The sequence below is a fragment of the Anguilla rostrata genome, chromosome 3 (genome assembly GCF_018555375.3).
Source record: "Anguilla rostrata isolate EN2019 chromosome 3, ASM1855537v3, whole genome shotgun sequence".
NCBI classification, from domain to species: domain Eukaryota; kingdom Metazoa; phylum Chordata; class Actinopteri; order Anguilliformes; family Anguillidae; genus Anguilla; species Anguilla rostrata.
In genome coordinates, this window is record NC_057935.1 from 36,728,894 (window position 1) to 36,749,729 (window position 20,836).

General features: G+C 41.8%; 1 long non-coding RNA gene and 1 pseudogene across 1 annotated transcript; one reads left to right on the plus strand and one right to left on the minus strand.

Annotated features, from left to right (window-relative positions):
- The first annotated feature begins 3,107 nt into the window (after positions 1 to 3,107).
- LOC135251930 (craniofacial development protein 2-like) lies at positions 3,108 to 4,087 on the plus strand (annotated as a pseudogene).
- An 8,625-nt stretch (positions 4,088 to 12,712) lies between these two features.
- LOC135252040 (uncharacterized) lies at positions 12,713 to 14,094 on the minus strand. Its single transcript, XR_010329276.1, has 2 exons — positions 13,076 to 14,094; positions 12,713 to 12,924 (listed from the first exon to the last, which is right to left on the minus strand). It is a non-coding gene; the product is annotated as an uncharacterized LOC135252040 (long non-coding RNA).
- Between the last annotated feature and the right edge of the window lie 6,742 nt (positions 14,095 to 20,836).

Consider the following 20,836-nt stretch of genomic DNA (forward strand, 5'->3'; position numbering starts at 1 on the left):
CACAGTTGGATTGCATTATGATTTCCATGCAGACCCAGGTGAGATGGGGTCAGGTGACACAATTAAGCAGGGCTTGGAGGCAGCTGCAGTGGGGGTCTCTTTAACCATGCTTGGCTGGTTTAGCCATCAAAACCTTCCTGTATATGCACCATAAAAAACATTGCATATGTCTTTAAAATGGTATTAAAATACTGTTGACCCTTAAAATTAGAAAGTAAATGTGGGACAAAATGAGATGTATGACTGAGTCCAGTGAAATTTACTGGTAGAAGCCCCTCTTTTCTGAAGGTTGAAGGCAATGGCATCGCTAAGCAGTGGTTTGGTTAATATGAGTAGGACATAGTAGTCATTTTGTGTTATTTATTCATAGCATCCTAATTTTCTTATGTTAAACCATTGTTAAACCACTGCATAAATGAGTGCAGTTAATATTCTCAAGATGTGTGAAAAGCAATAGTTTTAATATAAAGCATTGAAAACATTTTAATTTGCTGAGCAGCAGTGTCACATTTATGTCGGTTAATTGATCTTATGAATAATAATAATAATAAGAAGAAGAAGAAGTAGAAGAATAAGAAAACCCCATGGTTCTGGCAGCACCTTTACAGGTACAAACTGGTCTCACCAACAGGATCAAGCTTTGGGGTAAAATTAACCAGTTACTGGGAGTATGTTACCTTGAACTATTTTTCATATAAACCAGGTGAATGTTCAATCATAATGAAGATCCCAAAGCATGAAAAGAGATGGGCAATGGTATATATTTTCATCAAAGCTTGATAAAAATGTCTCTTTCATAATGAAGTAGTACATTGTCTGGTTTAAATTAGCTCCACTTATTGATACTCAGCAGAAATTGAGTTCACATTGAATATACAAGAGCAGCACCACCTCATTCCTCTTTGATCTTGTTTTACATTAATAAGGTATAATTGATATATAGTATTGTCTCAGTTTTCATTGCCTTAAGTTCATAAATAAGCCCACATTTCTATGTAAATCAGCTGGTGTGCATTCTCATTTTTGACCACTATTTTGAACCAAGCTTATTAATTGCAAACAAATTCGCCAAATCAGAGCATGCATCTGAGTTCTTCTAGCTTGTTTCCTTTCATTCCTGTACTGCTTGAATTGGAAGACAGTTATACTCTGGCAAGGGGTGGGATATTGGTCTTTCTATCCTTTATGTTAATTTCAAATTAATGCATTGTTTAATAGCTTGTGTTTTGTAAATTATAAGTAGTCAGCCTATATTCAGTAATGAATGTATGATTACTCTAATCAGTTGATTACTCCAATTGACTGTTTCTCATTTGATAAAATTATCTAATCTTAAAACCTGATATAGTTTGTCTTGACTTTTTGATTCCGCCAGGTTACTGTTGGACTGACTATCAATGAATTTTGGCAATTTAATTGATCATTGCCATTTTCACTAGTAAATTAAATTACATAAAATATATTTTGAATGCAGGTTAAGTGAGGGTTCTAGCATGCAGTACTGCTTGTGTTCAATATTCTGTGCTGAACATTTTAACAAAGGCAATGAACTGCTGGATTCAGAACTTATTTTTACTTAATCTTCACGTTCCCACAATACACTGTCCAAAACAGCTCACCAACTTACATTTCGCACGTTGTAAACTCACTTGAGAAAATAACGTTTATCTCCTACAAAATTTCCCTTATGGATCCACAGGATTCTTTGCAGCTTGCTGACACCACGCATACTTTTGCCGAGTGCTTTGAACGGTTGCCCTCAGGACAAAGGTATAAGGCAATGGAACTGGACATATAATAGGGGCAGTGTGAGCTTTATCCCTGCTGCCATAAGAACCCTGAACCAGTCGGGCAGGAACTGCAATATGAAACACAGTGATATTGTGAACATGCCTAAATGCACTGGATCTCATTGGGCAATATATGATGCTAAAATGCTAGCTATGAGGAGATAATACTGTCTGTGCTGCTCGTATGTGTGTGAACAGAGAAGCATACACAGGGTACACAGAGAAACTACATGTAAATTGGCAATAAGGGCTTACATTGTCTTAAATACTATTGATTCCAAATTTGTGGGCTTGCACTCACTCTTAAGACAGGAAATCTCATCATTCATACATTTTTCAATTTCAATATGCAAAAATCCCAGGAATAGTATCAGTCTTCTTGGTGAAAAAAAAATGGATTCAGTCAACATTTAAGCCGCATTTCCACCCAAAGTACCTGGAACTTTTAGTCTCAGGAACTACTTTTCAAGGAACTAAAGGGTTCCTTCAGCCCATTGTTGTCTGCGTTTCTACCGCGGTCTAAAGATTAGGCAAATTAGTCCACTGACGTATGAAAAAGTGACGTCGTCGTCGGTCCATCTGTCCTATGATTTCTTCTGTAACTCCATACTACCACCGAAGTACATTATTTTCCAATAATGGGACAGCCTGGTGAGGTTTATTCCACTTATACAACGGGTTACCAACAATGACTATATATGATTACTTTAGTATTTATTTATTTTTATTGACTGAATCACCTGAAATTGAAATATTCTTCCGGGGCCGTTTGGGCATATTATTTTACCGTTGTCAAGCAAAACTCTCATTGGTAGTTTGACTTGGACCGTTGTTGTTATGCAACAAACAGGATATAACAGGCCAATATACAGATTGTAACTGTTTTATATATCCTCTCAAACACATTCATTATGTTTTTATGCAAACATTCACTTTCATGTCTTGACATCCAAGGCGACAGAATGCATTCACATTCCACAAATAACTGGTAACAACATTTATTGCAGAAAACATGCACAGATCGTAAACAATTTGTTGTTGAATTGATTAATTCGACTCTCATCGTCATTTCCATATAATTGCAAAATGACAACAATAAATAGAATGAAAACTCGGATTTATGTGAAAATTTTAATTAATATTGTAGTCCAGTTATTGAGAATCCTATACTTCCAGTGGCGGGAGTCCACAGGAATCACACAGCAGATGGTGGTGCTGGTCCTCCCCCCGGTGGACAGCATGACGATGGGACCCCAAAGCCGAAAGGGAGGGTTCAGTCTGACTACAGCACACGGATGCACTCATGCGTTGTTTATTATGGGAACCTTCAATGCAAACACAGTGAGGGAAGAAGCGAGGTTGGCGGAACTTGCACACTGTGCCGAAGAAAGGGGGGTAGAGATCCTGGGAGTCCAGGAGCACAGGAGAGTACATGCTGATGATCCGATCGTGTATCGCAGAGTGGAGGGATGCTCGCTCATCACCTCATCTGCATGGCGAAACGAGGCCCAGGCTGCTACTGGTGGCGTTGGGCTAATGCTGAGTTCTCGGGCGCGTAAGGCTCTCTGTAGGGTTCACCATCACACCGAGAGGATCCTTATCGTGGATTTCGATAGCAACCCAGTTACAACCATCATGGTTGTGTACTCACACTAGTTGAGGAAGTAGAGAAGTTCTATGAGGATCTTACAACAGCACTCTCTAAGGTCCCGGCTCACAACTTCCTAGCTATTCTGGGTGACTTCAATGCGAGGCTTGGACCAGAGGACACACCCTTCACATACCACAACACCACCAACCACAATGGCGAATATCTTGCTGCCCTATTCATGGAATATCAGCTACTGGCTGCGAACATCCTGTTCTGGAAAAGAATGGGCAAGAGATGGACCTTCCAGGATCGGGCTACCGGGATGTTACATCAGCTGGACTACATACTGGTAAGGCGCAGGTGGAGGAATTCTATCCTGAACGCTGAACCTTACAGCAATTTCGACTCTGTGGGCTCTGATCATCGAGTGGTCACCATGAGGGTGCGACTGAGCCTGAGGGTCCCTAAGCCAAGCCCGAGGACCCGATGTGACTGGAAGGTGTTTTCGACAAGTCTTGACCTTCAAGCCAGATATACAGTGGAGGTGAGAAATCGCTTTCAGCTGCAGGATGAGGAGGAGGAGCCTAATGCAAAGTATGAGCGGTTTGTCACTGCGAATGTGGAGGCGACTAGGATGTGTGCCAGTGATGGAGAAGATCAGAACCTCCCCGAGGGCCAGGCATCCGGAGGTCATGGCAGCACGTGAAAAAGTGGAGGAAGCACGTTGATGCTTCGATCACGAGCGGACTATGGAGAATCGTGAGGTATTGATTGAGGCCAAGCAACTTCTCTTCAATACGTACGACAAGGGGAGGAGCTGATGGAGAGGGTGCGGAGAGTGGAGGCAGCTCAGGGTGAACAACAGTATGGGGAGTCATGGCGAGTCATAAATGAGATGAGTGCGCGCAAAAGGTCAAAAAACGGACAGGTTGCAGGCAACAGCCCAGAAGAGAGAGTGACTTCCTGGTTCACTCACTTCCGGAATCTCCTAAGCACACACCTAACAGTGGATGGAGCTGAGGAAGAGATACCTGCAGTCCTCACAGATCTCAATATTGATGATGGTCCCTTTACAGTCAGGGAGTTTGCCAGAGTGAAATCCACTCTGAAGCAGGGGAAAAGTGCTGGGCCGGATGGCATTCCCCCAGAGGTCTTTAAGAATTGCGATCTTGACGACATCATCCTGGAGATTTGCAACCTTGTTCTGATAAGAAACAACAAGCCTGATGTGTGGTCTCTCTCTAACATCATCCCAGTGCCGAAATCTGGAGATCTCTCAAAACCTGACAACTACTGTGGCATCAGTCTGACATGTATCATTGCAAAGATGTACAACCACATTATACTAAACCGGATACGGTGCACCATCTACCCCCACTTGAGGGAAAACCAAAATAGCTTTCAAGAGGGGAGGGCCACCGTTACCCAGACCTTAGCCTTAAGGAGGATCATTGAGGAGGTGAAAAAGAACAACCTGACAGCTGTGCTGTGTTTCATCGACTTCAAAAAGGCATTTGATTCAATACACAGAGGTATGATGATGAGGATACTCAAGGCTTACGGTGTCCCTCCCAACCTACTCCGGGCCATAGGGACCATGTACACGGGTACAAGAGCTAAGGTGGTGACCCCAGACAGTAACAGCGAGGAGTTTGACATCCTGGCTGGGGTTTTGCAAGGGGACACCCTCGCCCCCTTTCTCTTCATTATAGTCCAGGACTATGCACTTAGGCGGGCCATCAGTGGACGGGAGCAGGAACTCGGCGTCACTATTACACCTAGGAGGTCTAGATGACTCCCTGCTGTAGTGCTAACGAACCTAGACTATGCAGATGACATCAGCCTGCTGACTGAGTGGAGCAGGCACAGGAGCTCTTGACCAGAGTGGAGACAGAGTGTGCTAAGGTTGGTCTTAGGCGAAATGCCAAGAAAACCAAGGTCATCACCTGTAACATCCTCCCGGACCATCCACCTCTAATGACAACCGGAGGCACTGGTCTGAAAGAAGTCGATGACTTCAAATACCTGGGCTCATGGGTCAACTCATCAGAGCAAGACCTTAAAGTGAGGAAGGCGCTCGCATGGAAAGCTCTGAACGGCATGGCCAGTGTGTGGAAATCCAACCTCCCCTGACATATCAAGCTCAGCTTCATCTCTGCAACTATTGAGTCCATTCTTCTATATGGATGTAAATGCTGGACCCTAAATCCTACCCTGCAGAAGTCCCTGGACGGATGCTACACCAGAATGCTGCGTGTAGTACTGAACATCAACCACAATAAACATATTACCATCAAGGATCTGTATGGGGGGTTACCAAGGGTGAGTGAGAAAATAGCATCCAGGAGAATGAGGCTGGCCGGTCACTGCCAGAGACACCAGGAGCTCCCAGCCAGGAAACTGGTGCTGTGGGAGCCAACACACGGGCATCGATCACAAAGGCGTCCCACAACAACGTACGTGGTCGTACTAAAGGAAGATGCAGGGGCGGAAAGTACTGGCGAGCTAGCCAGATGCATGGATGATCGAGATGACTTGAAATGCCGCTGGAGGGCTTGTTTGAGGACGGCCTAGACAGCAATGGTACAGCCACCATTTGCTTTCATCTTTTAGATTCCTTCAGAGTTACTGCTAGCAGAGCAGCTAAATAGGCCACTTGAAGTGTGCCCTCCAGATGCGAACCATGCACCATAAGTCCATGTCTAGTCTTCCTGGTCTTTTTGTGAAATTGAAGAATCGCAGAGTAAAATTGTGGCAGTTTGAAAAAGCAAAAGGGACGATTACTAGAATTAACCTGTTATTTTACCCTGACAAAAAGTGTGGAAGATGATTTTTTCCAGTTTGCTTTTACTGTATCCCCAATGTAAATTACGCAGAACTACCGCATACTTCACATAACTGTGTCAAACGTTTTGAGTCAATTATAACGGGCTAACAAAGAAAATCCGGATGAAAATATTCAGCAACCGAATTAAACCATTTGAATGTTTTGGTACATAATATGCTGTCCCAGCATGAATGCTTAATATTTTATAAAACAGACTTAATGCTAAAGCAAGAAAAGAACAGAAGAGCACATGTTATAATCCACAATCTTAATTTCTCATCTGTTCCAAGACGTTGGCAGGCTATAACCAAAAGTAGGCTACTGCGCCGCATAACATGAAGGTTTGAATTCAAGCTATTATTATGAAAATAATAAATCGGTTTGCGGCTGCAGATTTTTAAAAATGGCGGTTGAAATAAAATGCTGCGAGTACTCGACCAATCAGAAATTTTCAGTGCTTGCGCCCCACACCCAAAGTTCCTGTACTTTTAGAAAGTACTGCCTCCCGAGCAGGTTCTTTTTGGGGGGGTAAAATAATGTTCCCGGAACTTAATTTAGACCCTGGTCCCTGCGGTGGAAACGCACTGAGTTCCTAGTTCCTGGGGAAAGTCCCTGCGGTGGAAACGCGGCTTTAGTCTCTCTCAGATTGGTTCTACCAATTTATAGCAAGCACTTCCTCTAGCCAGCCGGACTGTATTGATCTTCAACACCCTACATTTACAACACACAGGGCCAGCCCCCCTAAACACTCTATGCGGTTGTTTAGGGCCACAACCGCTAGGGGGGGCCACACGACCACAAGAGGGGGCCACACGATCCAGTGTATCTCAAAGGTAAATAACGTTATTTTTGTAATTACGTTATTCATCCCCTATCGCGGAATTAGCGGTATGAATTTAAAATGGAATGGCAACAGAACATTGCGTAACATAATGATTTTACCAAGAGATCCCCCCCACCCCTCCGCGCTTGTTGTTGTTTAGGGCCAACAAAATCCTAGGGCCGGCCCTGACAACACATTGCTATCCTGAAAGAAAATATTCTGTAAATGCAGTCTCTAGTATAGTTTGTCCTTACACATGTCTTTACAGCAGATTCATGTCAAATTATAGGTGCTGGAAGTGGGGGTGCTGGGGGCACTGGTTGGTAACCTACTGCAATAATGAGAGTTGTGATAGAGAAAATATCTTGTCAATCACTGATTTTCACCATTTTAATCCCACTAAAAAATTTGCCAATTAAATTACGGTTGTGACCCAAAAATTTGTAGATAATCTTGAAGTGACTTCTAATCATTCATATTTTAATAAATTGTATCGTTGTTTGCATAAATGCCTTCCATACAAACAACTAGCTATATAGAATTTGGAGAAACTGCACTGTAATCAGGCAGTTGCTGGCGAAAAGTGACCACAAGGTTTAATTAACATGAGATGTTGAATCTGCTCCCTGATTCAATAAGAACTACGCTCAGTAAAACACCAATCGCTGCTCTGCTATCTATCAGACTGTTCAGAGAGGTGATATTTTTCTACTTTATCAAAAACCTGACTGCAGAACCCGAAGCCATGTTATGAAGGATTTTCACTTTTCACCGATTTGCAAAATATTCGAGAATTCAGGTCCTTGGCCTGCTGTCAGCATGCACAACAAATATTAGGCTGATCGGCCCAGTAGTATGCGAGATTAGCTGCGGACAGACACACACACGCACAAACACACGCGACCAAATGGATGATCCCCTCCAGGCTCCGCCTGGCGGAGATAACAACGATGCTCAGTCATTACTATGATGCATTCACTGGCAACTGTATCTGTGTTCACTTCTGCCCAGTCCCTGCTTGTCTGCCTATATTTGTTATTGTAAAAAGTATTTTGGATGTTTCTGGGTGTTACCCTTTTTTCTTTGTGGGCTGTACCTCAGAAGCATGTAGTCAATAGAAGAAGAAGAAATGTGTATGGATCAAGCAGCCAAGACCGGGCTTCATTTTTGAAGCTCATGTCCTCGTCTTCCTCAAGTTGCTCACTAGTGCCAGTGTGGTTAGCTCCAGTATTGGTCTTTCAGCTACCCGTTTCAGTGTAAGTCAATAGTAACAATATTGTCAGGATATGAAGTCACTTTTTCCCCCCTTGAACATGTATGTTGCAGGTGTAGGTGGGGCTCAGAACACGGGCAGAGACATTTTTGATTGAAAACACAGAAGCATGGAAAGAAATCATGCATAGTATGTCTTTAATGACTCAAAGAAGATTAACTGACCTGGCTGTCTTACATGTGCACAGTCACATTCTGGGCAGAGTGAACATTAAACCCCTCATTTGCATTATAAGCAACACACCAGAGCACAAGGCTACATTTGGGGTCTTCTAAGTATGCATAATACATTTGGTTATTCAGTACACTGCTGCCATGCAGAATCAGTTCAATTCACAATGTTTTGTGATGTAGAGATCGATGTGGGTGAGTTAGCTCAGGAGGTAAGAGTGGTTGTCTGGCAGTCGGAGGGTTGCCAGTTCCTTCCCTGAGCAAGACACCTAACCCCTAATTGCTTGCATGGCAGCCTTTCACCGTTGGTGTGTGTGTGTGTGTGAGTGTGAATGGGTGAATGAGAGGCACTATATAAATGCAGTCCATTTACCATTTAGCAGATCGACTTGGCTAAAATATGTGCTAGAAAAACATATATATCCATCGAGTAGCAGATGCAAACAATCACAGTAACCCTGACAGTGTATGAATATTTGTGTGCGTGGCAATCACTTCAGAGGTAACAGATGGTGTATTGTAACTGGATGTCGAATTCACTTGTAGCGGTGTGTATATGAACAAAATTATTGTGGGTCTAATTTGGTCATCTTACAATTCATTTTAGACTTTGCAATGTAGGCAGCAGTACACAGCCAGCTGTGAGGATGCATTAAAAGCCATCTTTATTTCTCCTGTATGTCAAAATAGCTATTCAGTTACAACAGTAGATGTCAGATCATGAATCACTGAGTCTGTGGAAAGCCTTAAGAATTGTGGGTTTTAGTGTTGTGAATTCATATGCAAAGAAAAGATGTTGTGTTTCTGAGTCGTTCTGTATCGCAAATCATTCTATGGACCTGTTTTTATTGTGCATGCACGGTGCAGAGCTATGTGCGTGGCCTTTTGTTTATTTGTATTGTGAAGAAGAGTTATATGCATTTGTGCAAACTTTATCATATAAATCTGTGTTTTGCATAGTTATGTCGTTATGTGTATGAAGTTAAAATGTAATAAGAAACTATCTAGTTTCAAGCCCCTCCCTGCTAGAATAACAAATACAATTAAGCTAACTAATATATAGTGATGTCATGACTTTGCATTTCCATTATCAGCAACCACTACTTAAAACATCTTCCAACACCCCTGTGTCAAATCCAATATTCTATAGGTTGCCAGCATTATCTTTGGCCAAGGTCATATCTACAACATTTTTGGTGACATGTAAGAAATCTCATTGCATTTGTTGATTGTTCACCTGTGTTAAAGCACTAGGGAATTGGCTGAAAAGATGGAGGAAATATTAATTCATGAGTTGGCAAAGGCAAGCTTTCTCCATTCGAGTTGCCACACATTTAACTGTCTGCTCCACCTGCAACTGCCCGGCTTCCAATGGGAAAGGCACATTATGGCTGGGATTAAGTTACTGATTAATATCCAGCAGCAAAGTCGGAGTTTCCCCAGATGGCCAATTAAATACTTCAACTGGCAGAACATTGCCCGAATGGCTGGTTGCCGTAGGGGCCCTGGCTGGAGGCTGTGACAGAAGGCATGGGTGTAATTTTGCCCGAGGAGTGACAGTCTCAACCTTCACAAAAGAATGGCAAAGTGTGGCTTGTAGGGGAATGCGCTTCCTGCTTGTGTCTGTGCTCCAGACTCACACTCTCCATCTTACTCTCTCATTCAACACCCTGCAGGTTTGCCTCACTATGTCAGGGATGTCATTATATAGCATAAACTATAACTTAAGCAAGTACCACACAATTTCACTGCAAGTTGCAGGGAAGTTTAGAAGAGTTCCCTGTGGTCTAATTGCTGTGGCTGGCATTTGCATAAATCTGTCTGTAATATCGTTCAAAATATCCAAATTTCAAGTTGTAAAGGTAGTAGCAGATGGGCTTGATGCTACCCAACCATTGATTTATAGAACCAGTGAAGACCAGTGTGAAGACCAGATGCGACCAAACAGGGGATCTATAAGTTACCAAAGGGGCACTCCAGTAACCATTGAGTCTCGTGAGAGACGAAATAAGAAGGGGGTGCTATACTCCTAAGGGACATATCCCAAAAAAATGAATAAACCCCTAAACGGGTAACTGAGGAAGAAGGAGTATATAAGAAAATAAAGGAACAGGGAAAAGAAAAGAAGAAAAAACGACTTCGACCCGAAGCAGAGAAAAAGAAAATGTCTTTTCAAAAACAAACAGAAGATGTTCTGAGGCCAACTAAAACCAGGGGGGAAAACTGGTTAGTAAAGGGCAGAAAGGTTTGTGCCCCAACGGTGACACAATAACCCCTTAAAACCGCCGGCCTCAGAATCTGGACATATACCGTCCTAATACCTTTTTCCCAAAAAAAACAAACAAACTGAAGTCAGAATTCTTTTTAAATTTCTTTGTTCTTAAATTCCTTACACCTTGCTCAGAAATACGACAGGGAACTGGCTAGAGCAAAACACGTTACACTCAAGCACCGTTCCACTGCCTACTGACGCTTTAAATACCCAGCCACAGGTGTGGCTGGTAATCAGCGGAAGATGTGAGCAACCCACAGGTGAAACAGATCAGAGGTAACCCTGCAGGAATGCATGGAATGTTCAAGCAGGAACAATCCTCCCACAGGAACCAAAAATAACGATTAGCCGAGTGGCTAATCTGCAAGCTCGAACTAATCGTCCCCACACACCAAAATAACGATTAGCCGAGTGGCTAATCGGAATGCTAACCACTGAGCCGGTGCAGGCACAGAAAAATGATCTACCTGCACAGAAACCGTGACAGCCATGTGAAACGTCTTGAGAAAGAAAGAAACCACTGGTGGACTGGAGATATAAACATCGTACAGGTCAGCCAAGGAAGACAACTGAGGTTGATGACAGACAAATCCTAAGAGCTGTGCAGAAAAAAGCCTAAACATAAACAGTCAGTGACATCACCAGCAGTGTCCAGAGGGCTGAGATTAAAATATTACTAGTAACCGTATGCAGAAGACTTTGAGAGCAGAATTATTGAGGCTATACTGCAAAATGAAATCCTCTCATCAGCAGCAAGGCCAAATTAGAATGAGCCAAAAAATATGAGATGAGCCAGGCATGTTCTGGAACAAAGTTCTATGAACAGATCAGTCAAAAATAAGCCTTTACCAGAGGAATGAAAAACCAAACGTGTGGAGAAAGGAAGGAACTGCCCATGATCCAAAACATACCACCTCATCTGTGAAATATGGAGGAGGTGTTGTCATAGCTTGGGCATGTATGGCTGCTTTTTGAATAGGCTCACTCATCCTTATTGATGATGTAATGGAGGATGTCAGCAATAGGATGAATTTGGAAGCGTACAGACAGATTTCTTTGTCTGGCTGTGTAGTAATTCCTCTGAACTCAATGGCAGGCAATTCATCCTGCAATAAGACAATAACCCCAGGCACACTGCCTACACAATCAAAGCATTCATCAAAATAGGAAAAAGTAGAAAGTTTTGGACTAGCTAAGTTATTTACCTGATTTAAATCCAATCAAGCATGTATTTCGCTTGCTGATGAGGAATCTGACAGAACCCCCTCAAAACGAAGATCTACTGAAAGCAGCTGCATTGGGCCTGGAAAGGCATCTCCAAAGAAGATGTCGCAAGTTAACTTCATTTTGCACAGCTAAAAATGGGGGCGGGGGGGACCACAACCACAGGGGTTTCTGTGAAATGGCAAAACATATACAAATGTAAATACCATGAAATAAAAAGGCTGATTGTCTGTACTGTTGGCTCTTTATTCATCTTTTGATCTCAAATCCAAATGCCAAATTTCACTCCATTGTTACCATACTTTTGGAGTGCACTGTATATACACTGACTGAGGCTGACTCAGCATATCAGCTTTGGAATAATGAAAGACTTCATATAGCACAGGTGTCAGAATCCTGTGCTGGAGGGACACTGTGTCTGTTGGTCTTTGAAGGAAACCACAAAAACCAGTTGTTTCACACCCCTGACACAAGGGGTTTACATACCAGTGACTTTGGAAAAACACCAGCATTTGATAAACCACTTATCTCCTCTCCTTATGTCTGTTTTCATGGGACAAAAAATAATCTTGTTGTTCACCTGGGAAGACGAACAAGAGCAGAAACATGCTCCCTTGACAACATATGGTAAGGGAAGCTCTCTCCCAGAATTTCCTCAGAACTGTCTCAAGTTTCATGATGAAATACAGATGTGTTACGTAACGCAATGCAGGTGGACCCAAATGCAGGACTCGGACACAGATTCTGTGGGAAAAATCAGACACATTTATTTTAATAACTGGTGATCCAGCTGGGTAGCAAGGGAGAAGGCGTTGACGCCCCGGACAGAACTGGAACCGGACTGGTTCAGGACTGGGCTGGATCCAGACTGGACTGGATCAAGACTGGGAGCAGGACCGGACTGGATCAGGACTGGACTGGAAGACCGGCGAAGGGCGGGCTGGAACCGGCAGGCTGGGAACAAGGAAGACACAGACGACCACGACGACTGGGAAGACAATGACAGGGACACTTAAACATATAAACGAACAACGACGAACAAAGTAGGGAAAGCAGGTAAACGAGCTGACCGAGGCTGAAACCGGAATTTAGAAAATGTTAGTACAATTCGAGACATAAAGACTGGAGCCGACAAGAACCTTCAGACGGGCTGAAACAATGATCTGGTGAGAAGTAGCGGGTGAACCGAGAATATGTACTGGAGAGTGCTTAAGTGGAGGCGTGCGGAATGCAGAGAAGACAGGTGAGAGAAATCAGCTGATCTGAGAATCACTGGAGCGGTCAATGAGGCACGCCTACACTGCAGGGAGGAACAGAGGGAGAACAAAGATCACATGACAAAAGACAAGATACACGAGGCTAACAGAAAACATGATAAACGAGAGGAATATGACAGGATGTGTATACCTCCGATCTTGGATCAAGCAGAGACCTGAATCGGGAGTTGGAGGCAAATGTTTCAAATGAGATTGCAAACACAAGAAAAGCAACCTCCTACCCAGAACCTGTTTCTGCCACTCAACAAATCTCAAGCAAGCAGGAAGTTGCTTCTCTGTGTCTTTGAAGAGTTAGTTAGTTAGTTGCCATTGAGTTGTTTACGACTCATGGCGACCCTATATGTAACAGAGCAAAATGTTGCCCGGTCTTGTGCCACATGCCTGACCATTCGAACGTTTGCGTCCATTGCTGCGGCAATTGTATCAATCCATTGCATTGAAGGTTTACCTCTTTTCTGTTGGCCCTCGACTTAACCAAACATGATGTCCTTTTCAAGCGATCGGTCTTTTCGGATGATTTGCCCAAAGTATGAGAGTCTAAGTCTCATCATCTTCGCCTCTACGGAACATTTTGGTTGTATTTTTTCTAAAACTGATTTATTTGTTCTTCTGGCAGTCCATGGTATTTTCAGTATTCTCCACCAGCACCACAACTTGAATGCATCAATTCTGCTTCTATCTTCCTTTTTTAATGTCCAGCTTTCACAAGCATATGAGGTGATTGAAAAGACCATGGCGTGAGTCAGACGCACCTTTGTTTTCAAAATGATATCTTTACTTCTGAAAACTGAAGACAGGTCTTTGGTGGCAGATTTTCCCAGTGTAATACATCTTTTGATTTCTTGGTTGCTACTTCCCTTGACATTGATTGTTGATCCAAGTAGAATGAAATCAATGGGCCTCAGTTTTTTCCTTAAATTTCTTCTTGAGAAAATTCCTAAAAAAAAAGTCTATGTCAGATTCACGACGTGTTCTTAAACCGCAGAATTGTTCGCACGTGTTCTTAAAACGATGAATCCCATTGTCCTCGTAAGTGTAAAGCGCGTTCCAGTTGTTCCTAATTAGCATAGGTAAACACCCCGCCAATCCCCATAAAAGGGCATGAGACTGCAGGACCGTGTGCCCACACAGAAATCGAAAAGAAAAACGAAGTCAATAATGCCCAAACGAAAATCTAAATGGTAAATGGACTGCATTTATATAGCGCTTTTATCTAAAGCACTTTACAATTGATGCCTTTCATTCACACACACACACACCAATGGTGAAAGGCTGCCATGCAAGGTACCAATCAGCTCACTGGGAGCAATTAGGGGTTAGGGGTCTTGCTCAGGGACACTTCGACATGCCCAGGGCGGGGGATTGAACTGGCAACCCTCCGACTGCCAGACAACCGCTCTTACCTCCTGAGCTATGTCGCCCTAAAGACGGTGGAGCACCGGACTTCAAACGTAAGAAAAACTTCAGTAGTTCTGAAGTGGAGGTTTTGCTGCGGGAAGTGAACAGCAAACGACCTGTCATAGTAGCGTCAGTAGTGGATATAAAATAACACAAAAAGATGCATGGGATGATATTACTCATTCAGTGAACACTGTATCCGGAGAACGGTGTTAAGAACCGGTCTCGGACTGGACCCAAACGCAGGACTCAGAGGCAGCAGTAGATATATACAAAGGGGTTTATTGGAGTACAGACAGAGACGGTAGGAATCAGGGCAGACTTGGGACAGGAACAGTGAGGGTAGGTGCAGAGGTCCGGAGTCCGGCTTGGCCTGGCGCTGTACGGACTGAGGCAGGAACCAGGCAGACTTGGAGCAGGGCAGTGGGGTGTTGAGGGGAGATCCGGAATCTGGCTGGCGCTGAATGGAACACCTCCGGTGTCGGTGGCGGAGCTGGGCTGGGGACTGGGAGGCCGGCGAAGGACGGGCTGGATCGGGAGGTTGGAGCTGGGGAGGGAATAGGGAAGAACAGGGAACACGGAACAAGACGCAACGCAGACCACACGCAGGCAGAACAGACAGGGAAACACTGAACAAGGTACATGAACAAACAAACAATCTGTGGCCAAGGGAACCGAGGAAGGTGCAGAGGAAACGGGGTATAGAAAATGGTGCAAGGCTAGGATATAACATGATCGCAAAGAGTGCCGCTGGGCAACAAATCAACAATCTGGCAAAGACAGAAACAAAAAGTGTGGCTTTATAGCCTGGTGCTGATAGGAATTAATCAGGGAGGGTGTGAGGAATGTGACCTGAAACGAGTGTGAAAATTGCTGAGGGCTGGAAGTGATTAAGGAGTGCATGGGGAAAGATCACGCCCACCCTGTGGGGAAAAGCAAAGACGTGGTGAGGAATAAGGCACGCGGAACAGAAATAACTGGAACACAAGGGAAACCATAAGACAACCGAAACACGGGGGCATGACAAACGGCGCACAACTGATGAAGTAAAAAAATGGTTTGATGTCAAATCTGAGGCAAAAATTTAAAAAAAAAAAATACTGGTGGGAGTGGGCGCAAGGAATTGCGTGTTATGCATTCAAATGACAAAGCGCTTCTCGTCACATTAATACTGCTAATTAAATCAACCGGCATTAAACTGCATCGGAGTAAACCCGTCGCTGCACTGTACAAAAAATTTAGTGCCAGCCCCTAGTGACGTTCTCTTCTTCAGCATGTCCATGTGTTTAAAAAGTGTTACTTAAGTGCGTAGTCTGTATTCAAAGTTTAAACATTTGCTTTTGCAGTATAGACCAAACATTGCATAATTGAAACCCCAAAAAATAAAGTGTCACTACAATGGTTTGATCATTTACTCCCGCTGAGGCAACCACCCTCTGAGGCGGAACCTGGTACCTTAATGCTTTGTAAAATAATTATTAATATTATAAATGATAAAAATATTATTGTAATTTAAATCCTATAATATTATACAACTGTAGAATTGAAGAAAATGCAATAAACAATTATTTTGCACCAACATGTCAGCACTCAAATGTGCGTAAGTGTGCTCTTGAGTGTGCGTAGATTCTGTTCTTACCTAAGAACAAATCCCAAATAAGAAAACATTGGTGAATGTCACAATCTTTGTGAAAGCTGCGTAAGTGGATTTTAAGAAGAAAATTCTGCTTAAGAATGGTTGGTGAATGAGGCCCATTGATGACTTCAATTTCAATTTCTTCTCTTTGAAGAGTAGAGGAGGGGTTAGATAGTATTTGATTAATTAAATTACTACAAACGCCCTTGATTTACCACTTTAGAGACATAAAATATTGCAAATTTGTATCTTGGATTGATCGTTTCTGCTTGAATATCTCCAGCATTAAAACACTGCTGTAATGCATCATAAATAATTTCTACAACGGAGGTGGTTGCCACAATTAATGCATTCAATCATATGAATGACTTCTGATAACTTACTAGGGTACCTTGTTTTGTTTATAACCAAAGCAAGAATGTATAGGTAGGAAGTAGCATGGCAGGGGTGTCAGAAGATAAAGAGATATCTATCTTTTGTATTTGGGCATCTTTTCATCTGTGGTGCTGGTGGAAAACATAATGCAGTAAAGTGTCTGAAACCAAAACTCTGCATCCCCCATACACATAGATTTGGGGGAAGACAGGGGGACATGACACCCCAAATATGTTCATATGAATTGATCCCTAGACTAGCTAGCACAATTGTGCTTGACTACACAAGACTAGGTGATCCAGCAGTGGGTCTCCCCCAAAAGTGAAATGAAGCCTATTCCAATGGCATCCCTTTACAGGAATTAAAATGACAGTACTGGGTCTCTTGGGCTGAATATGAAGTTGAAGTGCTTGTTATTATGTCAGTACAAATATGATTTGTCACACATAAATTCCAAACTTACAGGGGAAAGAATAAAAATAGTTTGAAAATACCTTTTTTCTTTGTCGTTGGCTTAGGTTCAAGCCAGGGTAAACTGAAGCGTATTGTGATAAATTATTTTTATCAAATTTCCTTTTAAAATAAAATTTGACTGATTGATTGGGGAGCAGGGCTGTGTCTACAGTTTTTCTCTCAAAGCTGAGAGTATGTGGAGATACTTTATCTCAGGGGTGCCCAAATACATTGATCGCAATCGCAGAGGCCATGCTGGTAGATCTCACTTTTAAAAATGCATCTGTTAAAATTCAAATATGTTTCAATCATCTTCCCTACAGCTTCTGTCTGACAGACAAGTACACATGATTGACAAGAAATGGGGCGAACTGCTGCTTTAGAGAACTTTGTTACATTAAGCATTCCCATTCATGATATAGACACACCTGTGCACTCAAAACTTTGTGAAATATCACATTATAGTAACACAATAACTTTGCCAATGCATTGGAGGGCAGAATGGTTGTAGTGGTGATAAATCTGATCCATTTTAGGCTGGGAATTTCACTTTCAATATCGGACAGGTAATGGTGTGAATTTAAAGTTGGGATTTTGTCTATCTATGGTACTGGTCTAATGATTTCACTTTTATGCCGCTACAGGTTTCCATACAATTTGGCGTATATTTTTATATAATAGTAAAAAATCCAATCGTGGTGGTGACACAATAAATCTATTACATTTTAGGCCAGAAATTTCACTTTCAATATCCGATGGATAATGGTGTTTTAAATCTAAAGCTTGGATTTTTCTTTGTGCAGATATTATACTGGTCTAATTATTTTATGCCAATACAGGCAGAATGCTACTTGATTGTGGAAGTAGTTGAACTACATGCATGGTAGGTTACTGGAAAATGTATTTAAGATAGTAGTTCTCCCCTAGATATATAGAACACTACTACACACAATAATGTTGTGAAGTGGTTATATGCAATATTATTAAGAGACTCAAAAAATAATTAGATTTACTTAATAAAATGTACAGTGGTTCCACGTAATGAAGTCGCCTATATGTGACATCTTCAACTTAATCAGTTTTTCATAGCCTACAAAATAGTATTACGTGCAGCCCCGGTCAAACTTTATTTTTTTGAGTGTAGGCTATAACATGTTTTGCTAGTCATTAGAAAAGGAGATTGCAAGCCGAAACACTGTGGCCACTCCTGCCTTTCTAAGTGTGTGCCTACACTTTTATGGATGCCAGGTGACAAGATTATGATGACTGGCAAATGTTGATACTGGCAGCACGGAAGATATTGACCGAGCTGCGGAAAATGGTGGAACCTAGTGACTCAATCTCCTCCTCCCCACTGCAGACATGTCCCACAGTGGCCTTAGTATACTCCCTCTCATGGGGTATGCTGATATTTGGTGACCGAGCATGCCAGTTTAATTAAATGCGATAACAAAATCGCATTAAAGGCTGAGGTGCTGAAGAGAGAGGAGGCAAACCACAAAATAAATTTAGCATGACAACTAACTGAAAACACACAAACCATCTCTGTATACCCCATGCACACACTTGAGTGGATGTCCTTTTAATGTGATTAGATTATTGTGCCATTTTTGTTGTGTTTATTTGACTTTATAATCAGTACTGCAGGATGTATATATACATTGTCATTCCCTATATGTAGATGGTTAAATGAGGAAATAAAAATGGCACTAAATCAAATGTAATTATGAATTTTGTGAGCGAAACAAATGCTCCCGTGTATGTAAAAAACTGTGACCTTATGACTGATGGGACAGTTTTCTCTGGGAGATCCTTAGTAAAGCACAAAAGAAGAGCAGTTTTCTTGTAAATATCCAGTGTAGTCTATGCAGTTCTGTTTGTGAAGACACGGACGGTACTGCGGACAGTAGTCACTGACACATTCATGTGTGACCCCTATTTCTGAGTGTTTCTGTTCTGTCAGACAGGTGTTTGGGGGTTGTCTTTATTATTCTGAGAATTTGCATTTCCATGACATTTATATATATATATATATATGTGTGTGTGTGTGTGTGTGTGTGTATAGGAGGGTTGAAGTGTCATGGAATTGTGAATATGGTGAAAGATTTAAAAATATGAATTGAGAAGTGTGAAAAACTGTGATTCAGATTCACTGTTATCTCACCTTCATAACTACACGTAGAGGTAATGAGACCAGAAGTCTCAGCTATACATTTGCCTTAAGAATGCTTAGCCCTACTTTGATGAAAAGTTTAGCCCTGCAGGAAATACAGTTGAGAGTACCATACAAGTGACAATGCAAAGCATGAATGTAATTAAAGTGGATGACACTTTTATACTGGGTAATGGGACTCCAGGGCTGCACTATTCCCCTATGTGCTCCCCTCACTGTATGGAGTGCATTTCAATAGCACCAAACACAGCTATTTAAATGCCACTCTCGTGGCCTTTATAGAAAAGTAATATGGGTGTGCATATAGGGTAAATACCAACATCTAAGGGTATAAAGGGCATGTAAATAAACATTTCCTGGTACACATCAGATATAAAACTGCAGAATATCTTCAGTGGTTCGGAGAGAAAAAAGACAGGAACATCATCTCCATTTCACTTATTTATTTTTTGGCTAATAATGAAGTCTATAAATGAAAATATAGCTAAATTTAAATTGTCATTGCGATAAAATACTTATTAAAAAGCTGTGCTCTCTGATCTTAATAAACCTCTGTAATGAAACACTTGTGAAATCTCTTGTTTTGTGAAATTTGATTCTTATAAAGGAAATTTTACCTTACCATTTACATTTTATCTTTATCTTAAGGGAAAGCTACTGCTACACTTATACTGTTGTATAATTAAGGTGGTGATATTCAGCATAGACACAATGCATATAGCTATTTGTAGGCTAACGAGAACATCTTCCATCGAAAGTAAGCCCTGCTTCTATCTATACCTGAACATGTTAGCGATTTAATTATATTTGAAAGAAACCCAGTCTGTCAGAGGACTTCAGAAAAATGTCAGAGCAGAGAGGAATTTCCTTATTGCCAGCCTTCTCAATATTATGAAAGTACATCTAGGTACACAGTATATTACAATGATTGTGAAACAGATGTGTGGTTTGGTTTTGTTGCATACATCTATCAACAAATGAATGTGATGGTAATGTGGCAATGGCACATAAAGTGATTTCAGAATCCTTGCATAAGAAAAATACCTCAACAGGAATCGCGTGTTATCACAAAGATTATGCTCTCTCACAAATGGATGTGCATGTGGAAAGCTATACAGTACAATTCTTATGTGTTCACATCCCCAAAATGTCACTGGATCATTACAGTCTCTGAGCTGTCCATAGTTTTTGTCTTCAGCAGTATCTCAGATCTGCTGCTACCTCCATAGCTTTTCGAATAGAGTAAGTGAGATAATGAACAAGTTAATAACATAAATGATACCGCCAGAACCTTACTCAACCATCCTTGTTCTACAGTTTAATCTGTAATAAATAATTTGGCATCATTGTGAGATGGCATCTCATAATGGCAAATGAAATATACCGGTAGGATAGGTATAATAAATCTGGATTTTCCTATAGTTCCCTCAGGCAAGAACAATATGTAACCATAGCAGTCTCTGTCAGGATGAGCAGATCTCTAGATCATAAAATCTAAATGGGTGCTAATTAGGCAAGCCTTCTCTGTTAGACATACTATTTCTGTTGACATTT